At 34.8% G+C, this 19590-nt stretch overlaps 1 protein-coding gene across 1 annotated transcript in view; it reads right to left on the bottom strand.

Annotated features, from left to right (window-relative positions):
* The window catches only part of LRP1B (LDL receptor related protein 1B), a 1467083-nt gene that overhangs the window by 306198 nt on the left and 1141295 nt on the right, over nucleotides 1–19590 (bottom strand). The gene's annotated exons all lie outside the window — the stretch shown is intronic.

Below are 19590 nucleotides of genomic sequence, written 5' to 3'. Positions count from 1 at the left end.
CACTGCGGTGGCCTCTCCCGTTGCAGAGCACGGGCTCTAGGCATGCGGGCTTCAGCAGTTGTGGCACGCGGGCTCAGTAGTTGTGGCCCACGGGCTCCAGAGTACAGGCTTAGTAGCTGTGGTGCATGGGCTTAGTTGCTCTGCAGCATGTGGGATTCTCCCGGACCAGGGCACAAACCCGTGTCCCCTGCACTGGCAGGCAGACTCCCAACCACTGCGCCACCAGGGAAGCCTTCAATGATTATTTATTGATCAAATCAATCAATAAATGAGTGATTAAAAAAACATTTCCCCCTGTGTTTGTGTTTATTTATTTCCCTGTGTTTGTGGTTATTTCTTCCTCTTCTTTTTTTTAATGTACATTTACATGAACTTAGAACTCAACTTTGTACTTTATTTGCTTATGTAAAGAAAAATAAACTTTTTTCTTTATAAAATTGTATTACCAACATTTATGTTTTACTGAAGAATGGTAAACATAATCTCAGGATCACATTCATGCCTTTGACAAATATTTCAATACTGTTACTCTCTAGGCCAATGTCTAAATACAGCCCTCCTTTTTAGTATTTTAGTAGAAAAAGTGAAGAGCTAGTCAAAGTAATATGTTAAGTCAAAACCTCCTATATGGGCTTCCCTGGTGGCACAGTGGTTGAGAGTCCGCCTGCCGATGCAGGGGACACGGGTTCATGCCCCGGTCTGGGAAGATCCCACATGCCACGGAGAGGCTGGGCCCATGAGCCATGGCCGCTGAGCCTGCATGTCCGGAGCCTGTGCTCCGCAACGGGAGAGGCCACAGCAGGGAGAGGCCCACGTACCACAAAAAAAAAAAAACAAAAAAACACCTCCTATGTCCAAGCCATACTGAATTACCAGTCTTAATATTTTTAATTAGGATTTACTGAATATCAAAAAAAATTAAATATTACTTTAAATGCTACATTGTAAGAAGTTAAAAAATTGTCCTGCATGAAAGGATGATTGTTTGTATGCATGAATATTTGTTTTTCAGTGTATGTGATTATGTGAATACAACTGTCAAGGGAAAGGCCAGAAACAGATTAACTTAACTCTTACTACATTTAAAAGAAAGGTTAGCCTAGGACTATGAGCCTAGACTCTGGAGTTAGAATATTTGCAATCATGTCTAGCACGTCCTCTTATTGTGTGACCTGGGGCTTATTATTTCACTTCTCCGGGCCTCTCTTTCCTCATCTTTAAAATGACAAAAGCGGAATTAATATTTATCATAGAATTTCAGAAAATGTTAAATGATATTCAGAAAATACTAGCATGATTACATAGTAAGCTTTCATAAATGTTAGCTATAATTATTTTTGCATGAATGCAGTAGGATTTAAATAGGTTTGTAAAGGTGGGTTTAGAACCTTAAATACACTTTGAGTTTTATTTTTATTTTTTAAAATGTTACAAACTATTCTAAAAACTATTCTCTAAACTTTTAGAATAGATCTCCATTTGTAAATTTAATGCTTTTGCAACTTCTGAGATTACCATGTCATTAAACCTATGCTTAGAGGTAAAATTAATGTCTGCTTTGACAAAATTCTTGAGTTCTGTTTTTTTCCTCCCATGTCATCTGGAAAGTTCTACTAAGGGTTACAAATATTATTATGCCTACCTATTAATTTTGAGGTAAAATTGAAAAGCAGTGATTTTAATTAAGTAAGTCATATGACATGGACACTGGCCATCTTGAAACTCCTATCACCTTCAGTATTGGAACTGCAAGTGATGGAGTTAACACTGAGCAGGTGCAAGATTTACAATTCTGGAAATAAAAGATTTTATTGTGTATGTAGGGAGAGGGATGTTCATGCTGTTCTGAACATTCTTATGATTACTAGCCAAAACAAACAAAACAAAAAACCAAACCTCATTTGATTTGTTAAATATCGCTCTGACAAGTGACAAAAGATTTGTGATGGAAGGTTATATCGAAAATGTTTACTTAACCATTTTATTTATATAATATAAAAATTGTATGTATATAAAATCATAATATAAAATATTATTATATTATTGATATGCTGTACCTTTTAAATGTTACACACATAGCCACAGGCTACTCCAGGGTCACTTTAATAAATATGGGCATATTTATAAATGTATATGTAATGATGGAAAGGTGAGTTATTAAAATGCATTTGAATTTTCATAAATATGTGGCAATGTCATCCTAAAATTCTTCTTGATTAATCAAATTAAAAGACATACTTAAAAAAAAAACCTAAAACTCAGCAAAAACTACTGTAGGATCTAGCTGCATGACTTTGTATACTTTCATATACACACCTTCCTTAATTATGCATATTGTTTTCTATTTCAATCAAATTCACTAGAGTATAATTTACATACAAAGTGAATTCAACTTATTTTTAACAATCACAATAATTATGCACACACTCCTTCCCACCTCCAACTTCCAACCTCACATCTTTTTCCTTAGAAGCAAACACTGTCATCAGTTTCTTGAGTGATATTTTTTCTAATGCTGTATATTTTTAGAATTGCAAAAAGTCTTGCACGGTTGTTAAATCTGAATTCCTATAATCCCTCAAATTGAGAAATATGCTTTAAAAATGTGTCCCAATAAAATTCATTTTATTCAATAGGAGGCTATTAGATGAAGCAGAAATTCAAAACAAAAATTTAAAAATAATACCAATGTAAAAACAAAGTGAGTAAATATAACAGCCTTCTTACATCTGGAGGTCAGTGTGTCTGTTAATCTTTTTCAAGATCCTCCAAAGTCGTTGAAATGGTGTATAGTGCCCTATATGACCTGGTGCCCAGTTACCTCTCTGGAATTATCAGCTACTAATCTCTTCCATGCTCACTTGTTCTCTCTATTCTGGCCACAATGGTCTCTTGATTATGTCTCACATATACCAAGCACACAAAGTCTTCATATTGGCTGTTCTCTACGCCTGACTCTGCCTCCAAAACATCCATATGGCCACCTAGCTCATCCCTTCAAGAATTAGCTCAAATAACACTTTTTCAATGAGGGAGGTTTATCTTGAGTTTCCAGCTACAACCTGTATTCCTCTACTATGTCACATTCAATTCCTTTATGCTACTCTACTCTGTACTTATTAGGTTTACTGCTTATTATCTGTCTTCTCCTACTGGAACATAAGCTTCCTGAAAGTGGGTATCTTTACCTGTTTTGTTCACTGATGAATGTTAAGCACTTAGATCAGCATCTGGCACATACTAGACACTTAATGATATCTGTTGAATGAAAGAATGAATTGGTTGGCCTTCAGGGAAATGCAAATCAAAACCACAGCAAGATATTACCTCAAACCTAATCAGATTTTTATAAACAAAAGACAAATAATAACAATTCTCGGCAAGGATGTAGAGAAATGAACCCTCATACACTAGTTTTGAGAATATAAAATGGTGCAACCACTTTAGAAAGCAGTCTAACAATACTACAAATTGTTAAACATTGTTTTACAAAACACAGTCTAACAATACCACAAATTGTTAAACATAGTTTCTATGTGATACATCAAGTCCACTATTGGTATAGAGAAATGAAAATTTGCACATGAATATTCATATATATTCACTGCAACACTATTCATAACAGCCAAAAAGTAGAAATAACCCAAACGTCCAGCAACAGAGGAATGATTAATGGATAAATAAAATGTGGTACATCCATACAATGGAAAATTCTTCAGCAATCAAAAGAAATGAAGTACTGATGCATGCTATAACAACCTTGAAAATGTTATGTTAAGTAAAAGGAGCTAATCATAAAGGACCACATATTGTATTCTATATATAGTAGATATCCAGAATAGACAAATCTACAGAGACAGTAAGTGGATTCATGGTTGCCTAGGAATGGGAGGATGGGGATCATAGATTGATGGCTAAGTGATACACAAGCAAATGTTAAAATTCAAAGATTAGGGCTTCCCTGGTGGCGCAGTGTTTGAGAATCTGCCTGCTAATGCAGGGGACACGGGTTCGAGCCCTGGTCTGGGAGGATCCCACATGCCGCAGAGCAACTAGGCCCGAGAGCCACAACTACTGAGCATGTGCGTCTGGAGCCTGTGCTCCGCAACAAGAGAGGCCGCGATAGTGAGAGGCCCGCGCACCGCGATGAAGAGTGGCCCCCGCTTGCCACAACTAGAGAAAGCCCTCGCACAGAAATGAAGACCCAACACAGCAAAAATAAATAAATAAATAAATAAAATTCAAAGACTATTTATTTCCACCAGCTACTTATTAACTTCATAAGGGAAAAAAAAAGTAACTTTAAAGTGAAATTAGATGTCTGTCACTTTAATCAAGTGATCAAACCAAGTGATGATAAAGAAAACATCACCATTAATAGGACATATCAATATGATGTTCATCTTGATATAATACTATAGAAAGGGGACAATATTACTATTACTGTTTCTCTCCCAAAAATTTTAACCAGAATTTAGCCATGAAGAAATAACAGACAAATAAAAATTGAGGGATATTCTAAGGAAAACAGAATAGTACCCATCAAAAATATTTTCTTAAAAAGCCAAACTAAAACTAGGGCAATGTCTCAGATTAAAGGCAAATAAGGAAACATAACATCCAATTGCAATGTGTATTCCAGGATTGGAAACTGGTTTAGAAAATAGACTTTAGTGTTACAACTGAAGAAATGTGCAAAAGACCTGTATATCAATTAATAGTTTTATATCAATCATAATTGTGTTATAGTAATAATTTTATTATTGGTGAAGGGTGTAAGGGAACTCTATATTATTTTTTAATTTTGTGTAGGTCTGAAATTATTTCAAAAATAAAAAGTTAAAATAATTACATAATAATATGAAATACTTAAAATATATTTAACAAAATATGTACAAGACCTGTACACTGAAAACTGACAAACATTAATGAGAGAATTAAAGAAGACCTAAGTAAGTCAAAATATACCATACATATCAATCATAAAATTCATTACTATTAAGATATCAATTCTCCCATAATTTATCTATAAGTACAGTGAAATCCCAATCAAAATCCCAGCAAGGGCATTGGTTGAAAAATCTCAAACTGATTCTAAAATTTATATGGAAATGAAAGGAACCCAAAATAACCTATTCATTATATTTACATCATTTTTGACAAAAATACAAAGTTAATTCCATGAGGAAAGTGTGGCCTTTTTAAGAAACCAAGTTGGCGTAATGGATATATACATGTATGTGAGTGTGTATGTACAAAAAGGACAGAAAGAAGGAAGGAAGGAGAGAAGGAGGGAAAGAGGGAGGGAGGAAGACTTGCAGGCCCAGATCATTCCAATGGTGAATTCTCTCATAGAATCATGAAAGAAAAAACACCTACACAAACTTTCTCAGAAAATAAAGGAGGAAGAAACACTTTCCAGCTCATTTCATGAGACTAGAATAACCCTACACCTAAATCTAACAAAAACAATCCAAGAAGAAAAAAAAAATTACAGATCAATATTTCTTATGGAGACCAACGAAAATATTTTAAACAGAAAAAAAGTAGTAATTCAAATGTAACTTCATGTTAAAACAACGATACATGATGATCAAGTATGGTTCTTCTCACAAACACCAGGTTGCTTTCATATTCAAAAAGTAATTAACATGTAATTTGACAAAAATCAACACCCATTCATGATAAAACAATTAGCAAATTAGAAATAGAAGGTAATTTCCTCAAACTGATTAAGGATATCAATGAACAACTTACAAGGCATCTTAACACTCAGTGGTGAAAATCTGTATTGTTTCCCCTTAAATTATAAAACTTCTGGAAGAAAACAGAGCAAAATCATTTTGATCTTGAGATGGGCAAAAATTTCTTAGATAAATGCAAAAGTGTGAACCATAAAAGAAATAATTGATAAATTCAAATTCTTCATAATTAAAACATTTTCCCCTTCAAATACATGATTAAAAAAAGAAAAAGGCAAACCACAGACTAGGAGAAAATATACACATTGAATTTATCAGGCAAAGTACTTGAACCCAAAGTAAATTTTTAAACCCAGGACTTCATAAGATGGCAAAAAATCCAAGTACATAAAAATCAGTAAAAGATGATTTTACTATTTACAACTATTTCACAAAGAAAATAGACATGTGTCTAGTAACAACATGAAAAGAGGCTCAACATTATTAGTACAGCAAAATGCTAATTAAAACCACAAAGAGACACTAATATTCACTCCAATGTTGGTGAGACTAGAACTCTCATATAATGCTTGCAGTAGAGTAAGATGATACAATCACTTTGGAAAACTCTTTAACTGTTTCTTAAAAATTAAACATGTACCTATCAGATGCCCCAGACAGTAAAAATGTATGAGGAAAAATTGTGGAGTAATAGAAATGTGCTATATATCTTGATTGTGATGGTAATTATATGATCCTATACATTTTTCAAAAGTTATCAAACTGTATACTTATATTTAGTGACTTTATCTTATGTAAATTAAAACTCAATTAGATTCTATTGATTCTCCCAAAAAATTGCAAACATTTTGACTGGGTAATTTGATGAATTAAAGAAGTATTATTCTTAAGATACAATAAGATTATTTTGTTTATAAAAATTGAAAAACAAAATATAATTTCCTATCATTTAGGGTTACATACTAAAATACAGATAGAATATTTTAATGGCTAAGATTTGGTTCAAAATTATCCATAGACTAGAAGTGGGGGGTGGGGTATTTAAGAAATAAAACTTTCATACATCGAGAATTATTGAAGCTAGGTGACTGATTTGTGGAATACACTATACTATTACCTCTACTTCTTGTAGCCTTTTGAGAATTGTTATTTTAAAAAGTAAAATAAAATAAATAAAAATCTAAGTGAAGTAATTTAAATTTGTGTTATCTTTATAACTATCCCATAAGAGAAGATGGTATCTTTTTTTTTTTTTTTTTTTTTTTTCTTTTTTGCTGTACGTGGGCCTCTCGCTGTTGTGGCCTCTCCCGTTGCGGAGCACAGGCTCCGGACGCGCTGGCTCACGGGCCCAGCCGCTCCGCAGCATGTGGGATCTTCCCGGACCGGGGCACGAACCCGTGTTCCCTGCATCGGCAGGCGGACTCTCAACCACTGCGCCACAAGGGAAGCCCCCAAGATGGTATCTATTTTTAACACCAGCAAATTTCAAAGCGTTTAAGTGATTTCTTAAAGGTTAAACACCAAGTAAGTTCCAAAATCAAGTTTAGAATACAAAGTATCCTATATCCAATCCATGACTCCCTAAATATTACACACTGACACACACACACACACACACACACACACACACACACACACACATGTAAGATGACAGATGGAGGTTAATAAAGACGCCAAAGATAATTATCAAGGGAATAGGTGGAGTGGTCTTAGAGGCTGTTAATAGTGAAGGATTCCATGAAATAAAACTCATTTTTTTCTATTGTATTCACCGATTACTTAAAGAGGTCAAGCTATGTAAATACTTTTTCCTTCTGTCTGTCATGATCATTTTTTAAAGTTTTCCAATGAAATATTATTTTAGAAGGCAAAACTAATCTGAAAAGCAGCACGGTTCTGAGAGTTCACAATCCTACAGCTCCACTGCGGGAAGCAGGTTAGTGTCTTCCTAATGTAGCAACCACTTTCCTGTCTACTATTATCACTTTATTGATTTAAACCTATAGAACAGGGTGTTACTCAGAAAATGGAATGTTTTTATTAAAAAGATTTAATGAGAAGATTGATTCATCATGCCTGCATTTTACAGGACTTTCAGTGGTGTTTTAATATTAAGAGTGGTGCTTTCCTTCTTGAGTGTATCTGGAACTACATTCAAAACAAAACATTCAGTTTGAAACTACTGTGACCACTTGTCATATCTGAATCCAGGGCAAATGTCTCTTAAATCAAAGTACATGCTTCACCCATAATTTATCAAAAAACAGGAAGAGTGAGAAAGATGAATGGATTGAATTGGACAGCCCAAAGCCTGTGGTCTGTTGTTTTTGATGCACTAGTAACAATATGATGCTTCTTCATTAGTAATAAAAGTGTAAAACTTTGGAGGAAAGAGGAGTGGACAGAACACCAATAGAGAGAAGGCTGCTTTGGATGTCATACCAATAATTTGTTTTTCAGAGTCAGTAACATAGAGTTAACTCATTCTGTATTCATTAAAGAGCATTTTATTCAAAGAATAAGCAAATTTAAAGCATGACTGGACTTGGGTAATAAAGCTTTGGGTAGATGAACATAATATCATATTACAACATAAACTCTTCTTATATCCTTTGATTCTTATGAATTAAGATTTTCTATTGTACCAATTTTTAATGAGCCTAAACCATTCAAAGTTTTCTCCAAACTTTTGTTGTAACCTGGGAACAAATTAGTAATCCTTCAGCAATATATATCATCTTACACATGAAGCATGCTAGACTGTTAAGAGAGATTTTCTGTTAGAATTTCATACCGTTTTAATCAAATAAATAATACAAATGCTATTTCCAAATGTTACAGGAGGAATTTTCAGACACATTATCAAGTTCATTTTCTTTACCACTGTGTATGAAATTCAAAGCGCAAACACTAAAAATATGAATACTCATGTAGTCGGTATAATGATTTGTATTCTATGCTAGGAGCAAAATAAGTCAGTGAAAACTGCTTCATGTTCACTACTAAGAGATCTTGCTGACCTACAAAATACCTACCTTCTACAGCATAAAAATTAAGATATTTTTATTCTAGTTATCAATGGCTCTTCTTCAAACAGTAAAATTTTGGATGATGGAAATATAAATACATGCAGAATCACATGTATTTCTTCCCATACATATACTTTAATTAAAAATAGAAAGCAGACCAAAACATAGATTCTTATCACATTCTTTTAATTTAATTTAATTTTTATTTAATTTATATTGGAACATAGTTGATTTAAAATGTTGTGTTAGTTTCTGCTTACAGCAAAGTGAATTAGTTATACATATATCCACTCTTTTTTAGATTCTTTTTCCATATAGGTCATTACAGAGTATTGAGAAGAGTTCCCTGTGCTATACAGCAGGTCCTTATTAGTTATCTGTTTTATATTTAGTAGTATGTTTATGTCAATCCCAATCTCCCAATTTATCCCCCCCCACTTTCCCCCCCTGGTAACCATAAGCCAAAACATAGATTCTGAGAGTCTTTGTCATGCAAGATCAGAAGAAATATCTCAAATGGAAGCTGGACTGCAATGTAGGAAAGATCGAAGTTTGATCTGTCTAACTTAAAACTAGTAATAGTAAATGTTTCAGAAACACTGCTATCCTGAAAGACCTAGTCATATATTTTTAAAAGTTCATATTTCAAGAAACACTGGTGTAATTTGATGCAATATAAAACGATAGTATTACTCTATGATTTGTGTGTTTTAATTTTCAGAGGAAAAACTAAGGCACCAAGAAGAGAACAGTTTTTTTTTCACCCCAGATTCTAAGTGAATTAAAGTAGCCAGAAAAATATGGCAAACATACTCCACTTCCTTCTAATTCTTTGTTGTGTGTATGCATATTCATTCAATTATCTTTTATATACAAATTTAATTGTTTTATATATATAATTTTTAATTGAAATTTTTAATAACTGTAGTATGACCCACAGCATAATTTAAGCCATGTGATAGTAAAATACTTGAAAATGAAGCTTTAACAAACTTCTAAACAAAAATTACAAAAACTTCTAGATTCTTGTTCTGTTCCAGATAGTATACTTTTAGATTTAATGAAGGTCACTCCATAAGAGAAAGGGTAGAGAATAAGAGGCCAATCTCCCAATCCTGGAAAGTTGTCTTTTAGAAAACAAAAGACAACAGAATCTACATGAAGCCACTAAATCAACGGCTTCCAAGTCAGTGCATTGTTGAAAGGCTTTCGGAATAACCAGTTTCTGCTATTAAAAATGATTACCCAATTGACTAGTTCTCACTCCTGTGATTTTTCAAGCAGGCATTTCAACCCAGAGGCTTTTGGGCTAACAAATTCTCACAGTTGGAAGTATTTTGCCTAAGGACAGATTAGAGTAAAAATAATTACTTAAGACACACATTTTAAATAGCTTTACTACTAATGCCTCTTATGGCCTATAAATGTGATCTTTTATAATAGAAAAGAAGAAAAATGTGGGGATGAAGGGAATGATTTCCATTTTTTGTAGTTAATTTAAAATTCAACGCTTTACTCTCTCTACGTGTTAATATGTATTTATCTACATTTCAAACTCTGACACTTTGCATCTACTTCCCTGTAATTGATTTAATTAAGGATTTAAAAATATATATAACATTTAAATATTCTATGAAATGCCATGCTTTGTTCTCATTCAACATTATTGCTCAAGTCATTGTTTATTTTCGTGTCATTTGCCATGCATTTTAAGCTATTCAAAAAAAAAAAAAAATAGACTCATATTAAAGATAAATGTTTGGAGACACCATTTGTAGAGGCAGCGCTCATATATCCTCAACATGCTTTTGCACTTTGGTTAGTTATTGAAACCTTATTTGGTAATTTCTATAAGCTAGCAGCAGCATTTTGACCACTGTACTCAATATGGTATAAATGGTATGAACATCTGCACAAAGTTATAGTTTTTCCATTTGCTCAAAAAAAACAAAAGACCCCCATAACTTAGTAATGAGAGGGTATCAATGAGTTATGAATAAGTTCTGTGTAAATGAAGGCAATGTAATCAGCTCCCTTGTACCAGGCAGGTATTATGTTTTTCCACAAGGATTCATTTTAGTTAATTTAAGTTGAATCATTAAGCATTACAATTTGGCAGCACAGAAAGATGACAAAAAATAAGCATTTACAATTGTTCAAGGACGTGCTCTGAACTGTTCAGTATACAAATCACCTCTTGGCATTCGTGTTAGGTAATAAAACTTTCTCCCTTTAACTGAATTTGGGTAACTAACTGGTGGCTTTAGTATCACCCAAATGTTAATACCAATCGTAAGTCATTGGAAAAAGTCATTAAATAAGCAATATTTCTCAATGGATACATTTTGAGGCATTAGATGTGGACATAATAAAAAGGAAACATTCAGTACTCATAGAAAAATTTAGATGGTAGCTTGTATATAAATAAAATAGAACTTTCTCTAAATACTTCTGGCAAATTATTATGTTGACACTTTCTAACTTAACCTTCAGCTTTTCACTTTAGCCCTGATGCTTAGCTATGGATGGACAAGTCCTATATTTGGCCATGGGATACTTTTATAACATAGAACATTGCTTATTCTGTAATGAAGTAAAGTTCTAAACTATATAGATTCTGAGGAGTATAGGTATGAATTAGCTCTACAGCTGTGAGCAAATTTTGAATCTCTGACTTGAGAGGACTTGTTTGGAAAATATCTAAGAGATCTTCTAGCTCTAGCAGCTATATTATCCAAACTAAATTCTAACTCTTTTTAGACAGACATAGAGCCTTATGATGTCTTCCTGATTTCTCAGACATGAGCAGTCCATATAGACATGATTAATTAAGTAAATTAACATGTTGTGTATGTTGTATTATTGATTCACATAAAGTTTGTTTTCCAAAAGATTAACTGCATTTATGTTAACCATGCTATGATATCTCATATTTAAGTACACCTTACTTTTAGTTCCAAGTATTTCATAATTGATTACTTTCAATACTCTGTGTGCATTTCATTAAGAAAGCAAGGGAAAGAGTAAAGGAAAAGGATTAAAGGAAAGAGTAAAGGAAAAGGATTTTAGCCCAAGAAAAAGGCGAAAAAGAATCGAAGAGTCTGTTTGGCATAGGAAGGGGACTTTAAGGGAAGCATCACAAGATGAACAAGCCTCTTGATCATGGTACTCTTGATCCTTTGAAATGATGTCTCTCTGCTAAACCAACAGTAAGTGAAAACTTCTGTTTTAAGTCCCCATATTTTTGATGCTGCAGATGTCCCAGGGAAATGCTTCCAGGACTTCAAAGCCTCTGGGCCCATGTCTGTGTTTACTTGAGTGTTTGTGCTAATTGCTGTAGCTCAGATGCTTGGGGCACAACTTCTAACTCTACACTTTGTTCCCCAAAACAATTTCACTGTAAGTTTTGCAGAGAATACATTGACTCCCAAACTTTCTTTCCTACTCTTTTGCTTTCTTTGTGAAAATATGAGTCAGAGAAAGGACACAAGGAAGCCAACTAACACAACTGCTAGTAATGCAAGCCAACCCAAAAAATGTTATAAGAAGCAAGTATTCTATTTCCAGATGGTGGTTACTCATACTTTTATGAGTATAAATTCACAAAATGTAACCATGCCATCAAAACATACAAGATTGTCAGAATCCAATCATTCTTGAGGTCACATTTTCAAAACAATTTTATCACCATTTATATTCTAAGATGAACTTCTAAGAGCATCCATTTGCTACTAAACACACTCTTCCTATTTCCTGCCCCAAAATTCCCCAGGAAGAATTAGTTTACACCCATATCACACTATCTCTGGTTATTGTTTAGTTCAATGGTTTGTGACTTTTTTCATTATAATATTGTAGGGGAGCAAAATTTGCCACCCCAAAATGCCTCTTTGGCATGTGAATTATTTTGAGCTGAAAACACTCAAGGTCCAAAAGACTCAGGAAAATTCTTTGACCTTCCCCTTAACTGTCTAAAGAAGGCAGACAGAAGACCTGTTCCAGGAAGGGAGCTATCACCACAGATAATGATAGCATGAACTAGATGTGTAGACAGGGAAGGACCTAGCAAATTCTGTTAAAATTCCTCTTTGTTTCTTATTGTCTCTGCATGGCCCAGCAAACATTTGTTTACCAAACATTTGCTTTTCCATCTCCAGGTCAACTGCCTTCCGCCCCTTTAAATTCTCAAACCACGACCCCCCAACATCCTTTTTTTGTCTTTAGCTGAAAATGATATTTAAGATGAGGGTTTCAGCCATTTTAGTAAGTTAATTTCCTGGGTCTCTTAAATGTATACATGTCATTAAATGTTTGTTTGATTTTCTCCTATAAATCTGTCTCAGGTCAATTTAATTCTTAGACCAGCCAGAAGAATGTAGAAGGGTAAAGGAGAATTTCTTCCTCCTAGACAATATCATTACCGTAAACGTGGTCTATACCTGAAGGGACTGACTGTGGTTTAGCCCAGTTCAGTTTTAGACTGATACTTACTTCAATAGTTGAACCTCAGTTATACTATTTACTCACCTCATTCTTTTGCTTCCAAAAATAAATACATTGAAGCCTCTCTTTCCTTTCTTATAGGATTCTATTAGTTTGTTTGCTTTTTCTAGACTACATAGTCTCCCCAATTTATTAACTCAGGATATTTTATTTCTTTTAATTAAACTTATTGCATTTCTCTTCTTCAATGTAGAAGTTTTCTGTTTTGAATAATATGTCTTTGCAATTAGTATTGAATGGACAAAAGCTGTCACACACATTGCCACACAAGTGTAGTTCCATATTCCATCCTACTCAGCCTGTGATTAACAGAGATTTGCTGCTGAAAAAAATAGAGGTTTCTTGAGATAGCAATTTTGAAAACTGAGCAGAATACACTGCTGTAAGAAATCAGATGCTCTTGGCATTGACCCATTTGCTCAAATATTTGAATTAGTTTAAATTTCCAGTGCTGTCTCTCAAGGTAATGAGCCTTGTAATGTCATGTTTTTGTAACATTCCTATGATGACACCTTTTATTCGTGTTGCATAACCTTGTCCAATATAGACTTTAGGATTTGCTAAGTCCACATTTACTTGATTCATTTTATTCCTTATTTTCAAGATTTTGATCCAAATGATTTCTTATCCTTCAAATTTTTAGTCATTTGTATTAGCAGAAAAAAACTATGTGGTTGAACATAATTACATCAATTTTAAAAATCTTAAATATATAAAATTTTAATAGATAAATAAACATGATTAACTATTTTATAAGGATGATTTTAGCCTTCTATAATCTTACTCAAAATAAATGATGTTTAAAAATTTAATCATAAAAAAATTTCTTCATCAATAAGAAAAATAATGATTTTAAACTTTATAATAAAAATTGGAGAGTCATGCCAGCTCAAATGTTCACGATTAATATTTCTAACCTCTTAACTTGATCTTTGAAAATTACCAGTGAACAATAATTTTGGTGACTAAAACAAAAAAATGAACAAGTTTTAGAGACTGTATTGTTATGGAGGAAAACACAAGTTGACAGAGTGTAATTATGTGGTTTAAATTTTTCTCTCTCCAAAGACATCTATTCTATCACAGTCAAGACCCTCGCAGTTCTTCACTTTCATTCTCATCTACAAAGCCACAATTCTTCAGTTGAGGGTGGATGAGTTTAATCAGTTCTAATACAACTAATGTGTTGATGCTGGTCATTCAACACGGTATCATGCAAAGTACTATGTGAGATTGACAAGAGAAATGAATATTGAATAGGAAAATACATTACTTTATTGCTCTCCTCTTTCACTCTTCCTCCAGCTACCCAGGCCTCCTCTTACTCACCAGCTATAATCCCTCCTCAAGATCTTTGCATTTATAGTTCTCTCTGCCTAGAATGAGTTTCCACCAAATACCCCTTGGCTAGCTAGCTCTCTTTATTCTCTCAGTGAAATCTTCCCCGATCACTCTCTCGAATAATCAACGTCTTTTTCCCAAGATGATTTTTTCTAAGTATTTATCACTGCCTAATTTACCGAACATTTATGTAATTACCTTGCTTAATGTCTGCCTTCCCACTAGAATATAATCTCTTATAAAGGCAGAGAATTTTGTCTGTTTTGTTCACTGCTCTACTTTGACAAGAGAAAGGAATGGGGGCGGGGGGAGTCTGATAGGGCCAAAGACACAAAGAAAAGAAGGAAGGGGAGAGGGAGGAAAGGCAAAGGAGAATCTTAAACTCTTAAAAGTGGATAAGAAAACTGCATAATATGACTTTGAGGGAAAATAAAACTTCCTTGGATTTCTCGGTGCTCCTGCAAAAAGCCTCCTGAGACACAGAAATGTATACAATATAAATACAGAGAATGTTTGCTTTCACTTTCCCCAGAAACATTGTACTTTTCACATTCCATGAAAATTAAATTAGTAGCTGTTTTCTAGCTAATTTATGTGATCTGAAAGGGTAATACAATTTATTTCCCCAAGAGGGCCAAATGGCAGCCCAACCAAGGCCCTGCATTAAGCCGCAAGGTACAAGAAAGACTTGACCACTATCCCTAAATGCCAAAAGGGACAAATCCCAACATTCTGCCACATTTCTGGGCTTTAAAAGTTGGAGACTCTTAGGCCCTTGAAAATATGTATTTACACTTCAAAAGGTTAGGGTGAGATACCAGGAACATCTCCATTCAGTCTCAAAGGAGTAAAATTTTTGTTTTTCCCCTCACTCTTGTTGGGAGGGAAAGGAGATGGCTCTCTCTGTGCTATTTATAAATGAACAAAATGCACTGCTCTCCATTCTTCGTTTATGGGATGTAACTTGCCACCCACTTTGAAAGACTTTTATCAGCGCTCATTGTTTTGCTGCTAGTCTAGATGTTAAGGACCAATTCTTCATTTTTATTCTGGCTATTGATCTGGTTATAAGTATCAATAAAAAAATATTTTCCTTGACTCAATGTCTTGTGTTTCTACAAAATTCATACGTATAAGTACATAATTCTGCAAGTGAGGTAACATCTCAGAAGCTTCACAGTTCTTGACAAAACAAAGAATGGTAATATTAAATGTTGATGAGGGACAAAGAAATTCTTCTGATCAAATAATACACGCATTTCACACAGCTCTCCAGATAGATACAAATTGCAGAGAGACTAGATGACACATACATTATTACAAGGCCTAGTGTGTACAACTGCAGAAATGCTCTCAGGATCCATGACAAACCACCGTTTCAACGGTGAAAGAAAAAGTGATAATTTACACCTCAACAAAAATTCTAAGTTTAAGAAAATGATTGGACTCATGAGAGAATAAATACTTTCCTTTTCAAAGCAGGGGTATAACAGCCTATTAGGTAATTACTTTGATTTTAAATGTCTGTAATACCAATTTCCGTGATAGCTCATAATGGCTCAAAGAATAAGGAAATGCAGCTGAAGTCTGTCATTATGTATTTACACAGTCAAAAAAAAAAAAGAAAAAAGAGTCCTACAGCTTGATTTCACAAAATCTAATTCATGTGAGTTCGTATTTTTTAAAAATCTTTTTTTTTTTGTGGTACGCGGGCCTCTCACTGTTGTGGCCTCTCCTGTTGCAGAGCACAGGCTCCGGACGCACAGGCTCAGCGGCCATGGCTCACGGGCCCAGCCTCTCCGCGGCATGTGGGATCTTCCCAGACTGGGGCACGAACCCACATCCCCTGCATTGGCAGACAGATTCTCAACCACTGCACCACCAGGGAAGCCCTAAGAATCTTTTTAAACAGTCCTTTGAGAGGGACTGGAAGCAAGAAGAGCCCTGGGATTTCTCAATTTAAAAGCTATTACTTCAAGAGTCTATAGGGAAGGCTGCTTCAGAAACATCCTCCTGCATTTGTCAATTTGTTTTCTTTCTTACTTTCCAAACTAAGCACTTGAAAATGAGGAAAAAGAAATAAAATATCATGAGGCCCAGCTGTCTACAGAACATGTTTATGTCAGTCATCACACTCACGATCTATTGCAGTAATAAATCAAAAGAAACACACCAGTTGTGTAATTTATTACAGCAGTATATCAGCAGGGTGAGGCCTCCAGGAGCTGAGTTACAGACATGAACCTTGCATTGTTGCTTTTATTTACTTCCTCTATTTAAGTTTGATATAAGAAGACAGAGTAGGAGGACCTGAAGTCAGAATTGAAAGCTTCTTTCACATAATTTTCTAAATGGCTTTAGACGGATAAATCAAGGTAACATTATTACTTTTCCTATGACTTGTTTTTCTATGGTAATTATTGATAATTAAGTCTGTCTTCCTTTCATTCAATGAACATTTATTGAGCTAGATAAAAATTACTTCATTCACTACATCTGTCTCATCATAAAGCTGGGCCTGTTTGACAACACAGGAGCATTTGTAGTCAAATTCTGTTCTGCACTGAAACCACACAGGACCCTGTGGGGCTCCTGGATACAAAGCCTTTCCGTGCCCCCCGTTTCTTGTTTGTAGGAAATGGGCTTCATTCAGCCTCCATGACCTTCCCTGAGTTCCAAAGGGCAGGTTCAAACAGCTGCTAATCAGGGAAGGGAGGGAATGCAGAAACGAGGGAGGAGCAGTTAAGAAACAATAGTGCAGCCTTGGCAGGGTCCTGGTGCTCCTCAAGGAATATACAGAACAATATCTTTGACTTTTTCTGCAGAACTAAGACGCCACCCAAGCGGAGGATGGCAAGTTTAGGCTGAGCACAAGACTCCCGGAGCACCGGCCTGCTACCTCACCACCAACCAATCAGAAGGAAGTCACATACTCTGCAGCCCCCACCCCAAATTTTGCCTATAAAAACTTCTCCCCCAAAACCATCAGAGAGTTCGGGGTTTTTGAGCATGAGCCACTCGTTCTCCTTGCTTGGCCCTGCAATAAACCATACTCTGCTCCAAACTCTGAACTTTTGATTTGTTTGGCCTCACTGTGCACTAAGCACACGGACTTTGTTCAGTAACACCATTTCTGCATGGCTACCCCTTACCTTCCTCCTGCCCCATACCGATGCTGCTATTTCCCCTTCTAGAAACTTCAGGATTTAAAAATTTTTAATATATTTAGAGTAACTCTGCCACATAATGTTTGAGGATTGCCTCACTACTTGTACTGTACATTACAGATATCTATAGTTCAATATAAAATTTTGTAGATAACAACATTTATACCTTTGCTACTAAAAGCATGGAAACTTCTAAGGAATATATAATCTCTGGCTCCAAACCAGACCTACTAAATTAGAATCTGCATTTTAACAAGATTATCAGTTGATTTGAATGAATATTAAAGTTTGAGAAGCATTTATTTGTTAAGTAACACATTCCCCCAATCTTAGGTTTGTATATCTTCTAGTCTAAGCACAGGATCAGTGCATTTAAAACACACTAAAAAATGCTAATGCTTTCCTAATGACAAAACCGTTCAGAAAAAAGGTAGCAAATATGCAAGGCCATTCATTTTTGGAACGATCATGGACTTGTAAGATGATACACTGCAGATGAAAGAACTTGGACCCTTGTGTCTTATGAACGTGGTTTAATTTCTGACCTCAAATTGGCTAACTTTTCAGGGCTTCAACTACTTCACTGGCAAAACTGAAATAATAATAGCTGCTTTGGTCATAATTATGTCAAATGAAGACTAAAACAATTAGGCATCCACTAAATGGTAGCTATTATTAAAAACCCTTTATGAAACAACTGAAACACACAAGAGTACTGTTTATACAAATTTAAAATTTTCAAGGGTCAGAATAAAGCCTTTGTGACAGTCCCTTGTCCTGAATGAGCACTCCTTGTTAGGACAATGTTTCCCAGTCTTTAGTCACTTGAATGCTGTTGTATTAAACATGCCTTACTTAACTCATCGGGATACTCTCAGCCACAGCTGGCTGTAGAATTCATGACCACTTTTTGTTTCTTCCTTTCTTTCTTTTTTGGTTATAGTTAATGTGATAAACAACTTCATATGGGCACAGTGCTCTCACTTCATGGCTGTGCCTAGAGGCTCTGACCACTCCCCAGGATGGTGGGAAATTAATAACCCATGGGTCAAATCTCTGACCAAGAGAAAAGGGCCAGCAGATATATTTATCTCCTTTCCTTGACACTACTTGCCAATGGACTATACTAAAGTGCAATAGATTATATGGTCTCTCTGAAGATGGTCTCAGGAGATGAAGAAATCCATTGCACTTGATACTAAGAAGTAGCCAGCTCTGTAGCACACCTCTTCATAAATGTTCTTCCTCCTTCTCAGTCCATTCTTTTCTTCCCTCACTACTACTTCCTGGGATTACATGTCTAATAAGGAATCAAAATATAAACTCTTGCTTCAGGCTCTGTTTTTTTACAAATCTGAATGGAGAAAAATGTTTTCACATTTTTTTTCCCGTATCTGAATACAACTTCTACTATCATTTATCTTGAACTGTTCATTAAATTGACTCATTATATAAAGGGAAATTCAGTAACGGTTAAAAGAAATAGAATGCAAATCTCAAAATATCTACAAAGAAATGGAAACAATGCTATCAAATTACAATTAAATATCATTACCCACCAAAGTTTAGTCTGAGTTCTCTCCCCTGCCCTTTCTGTCTCTGTCTCTCTCTCCCTCTCTCTCTCAGTAACAGCAACACAGGGGTGTTAAATATATATAGCAACACACTTAATTTTTCTTCCAAAGTCAAAGGATTGCAAAAACACTAAGAATAGAATGGTTTTTCACACTATGTCATTAACTTTAAATTGACGATGTTTCTGTGTATCACCCAATAACAATGATAAGAGTTCCATATTTGGGGGAAAATGTGCTAGGCACTGTGAAGACCAAAATTGGGATAATTCCT

The sequence above is a fragment of the Aethalodelphis obliquidens genome, unplaced genomic scaffold (genome assembly GCF_003676395.1).
Source record: "Aethalodelphis obliquidens isolate GAN/ISIS:26980383/991018 unplaced genomic scaffold, ASM367639v1 scaffold2, whole genome shotgun sequence".
Classification (NCBI taxonomy): domain Eukaryota; kingdom Metazoa; phylum Chordata; class Mammalia; order Artiodactyla; family Delphinidae; genus Aethalodelphis; species Aethalodelphis obliquidens.
Note: the sequence above shows the minus strand (reverse complement) of the source record. Positions and strands in the feature narration are given on the sequence as shown.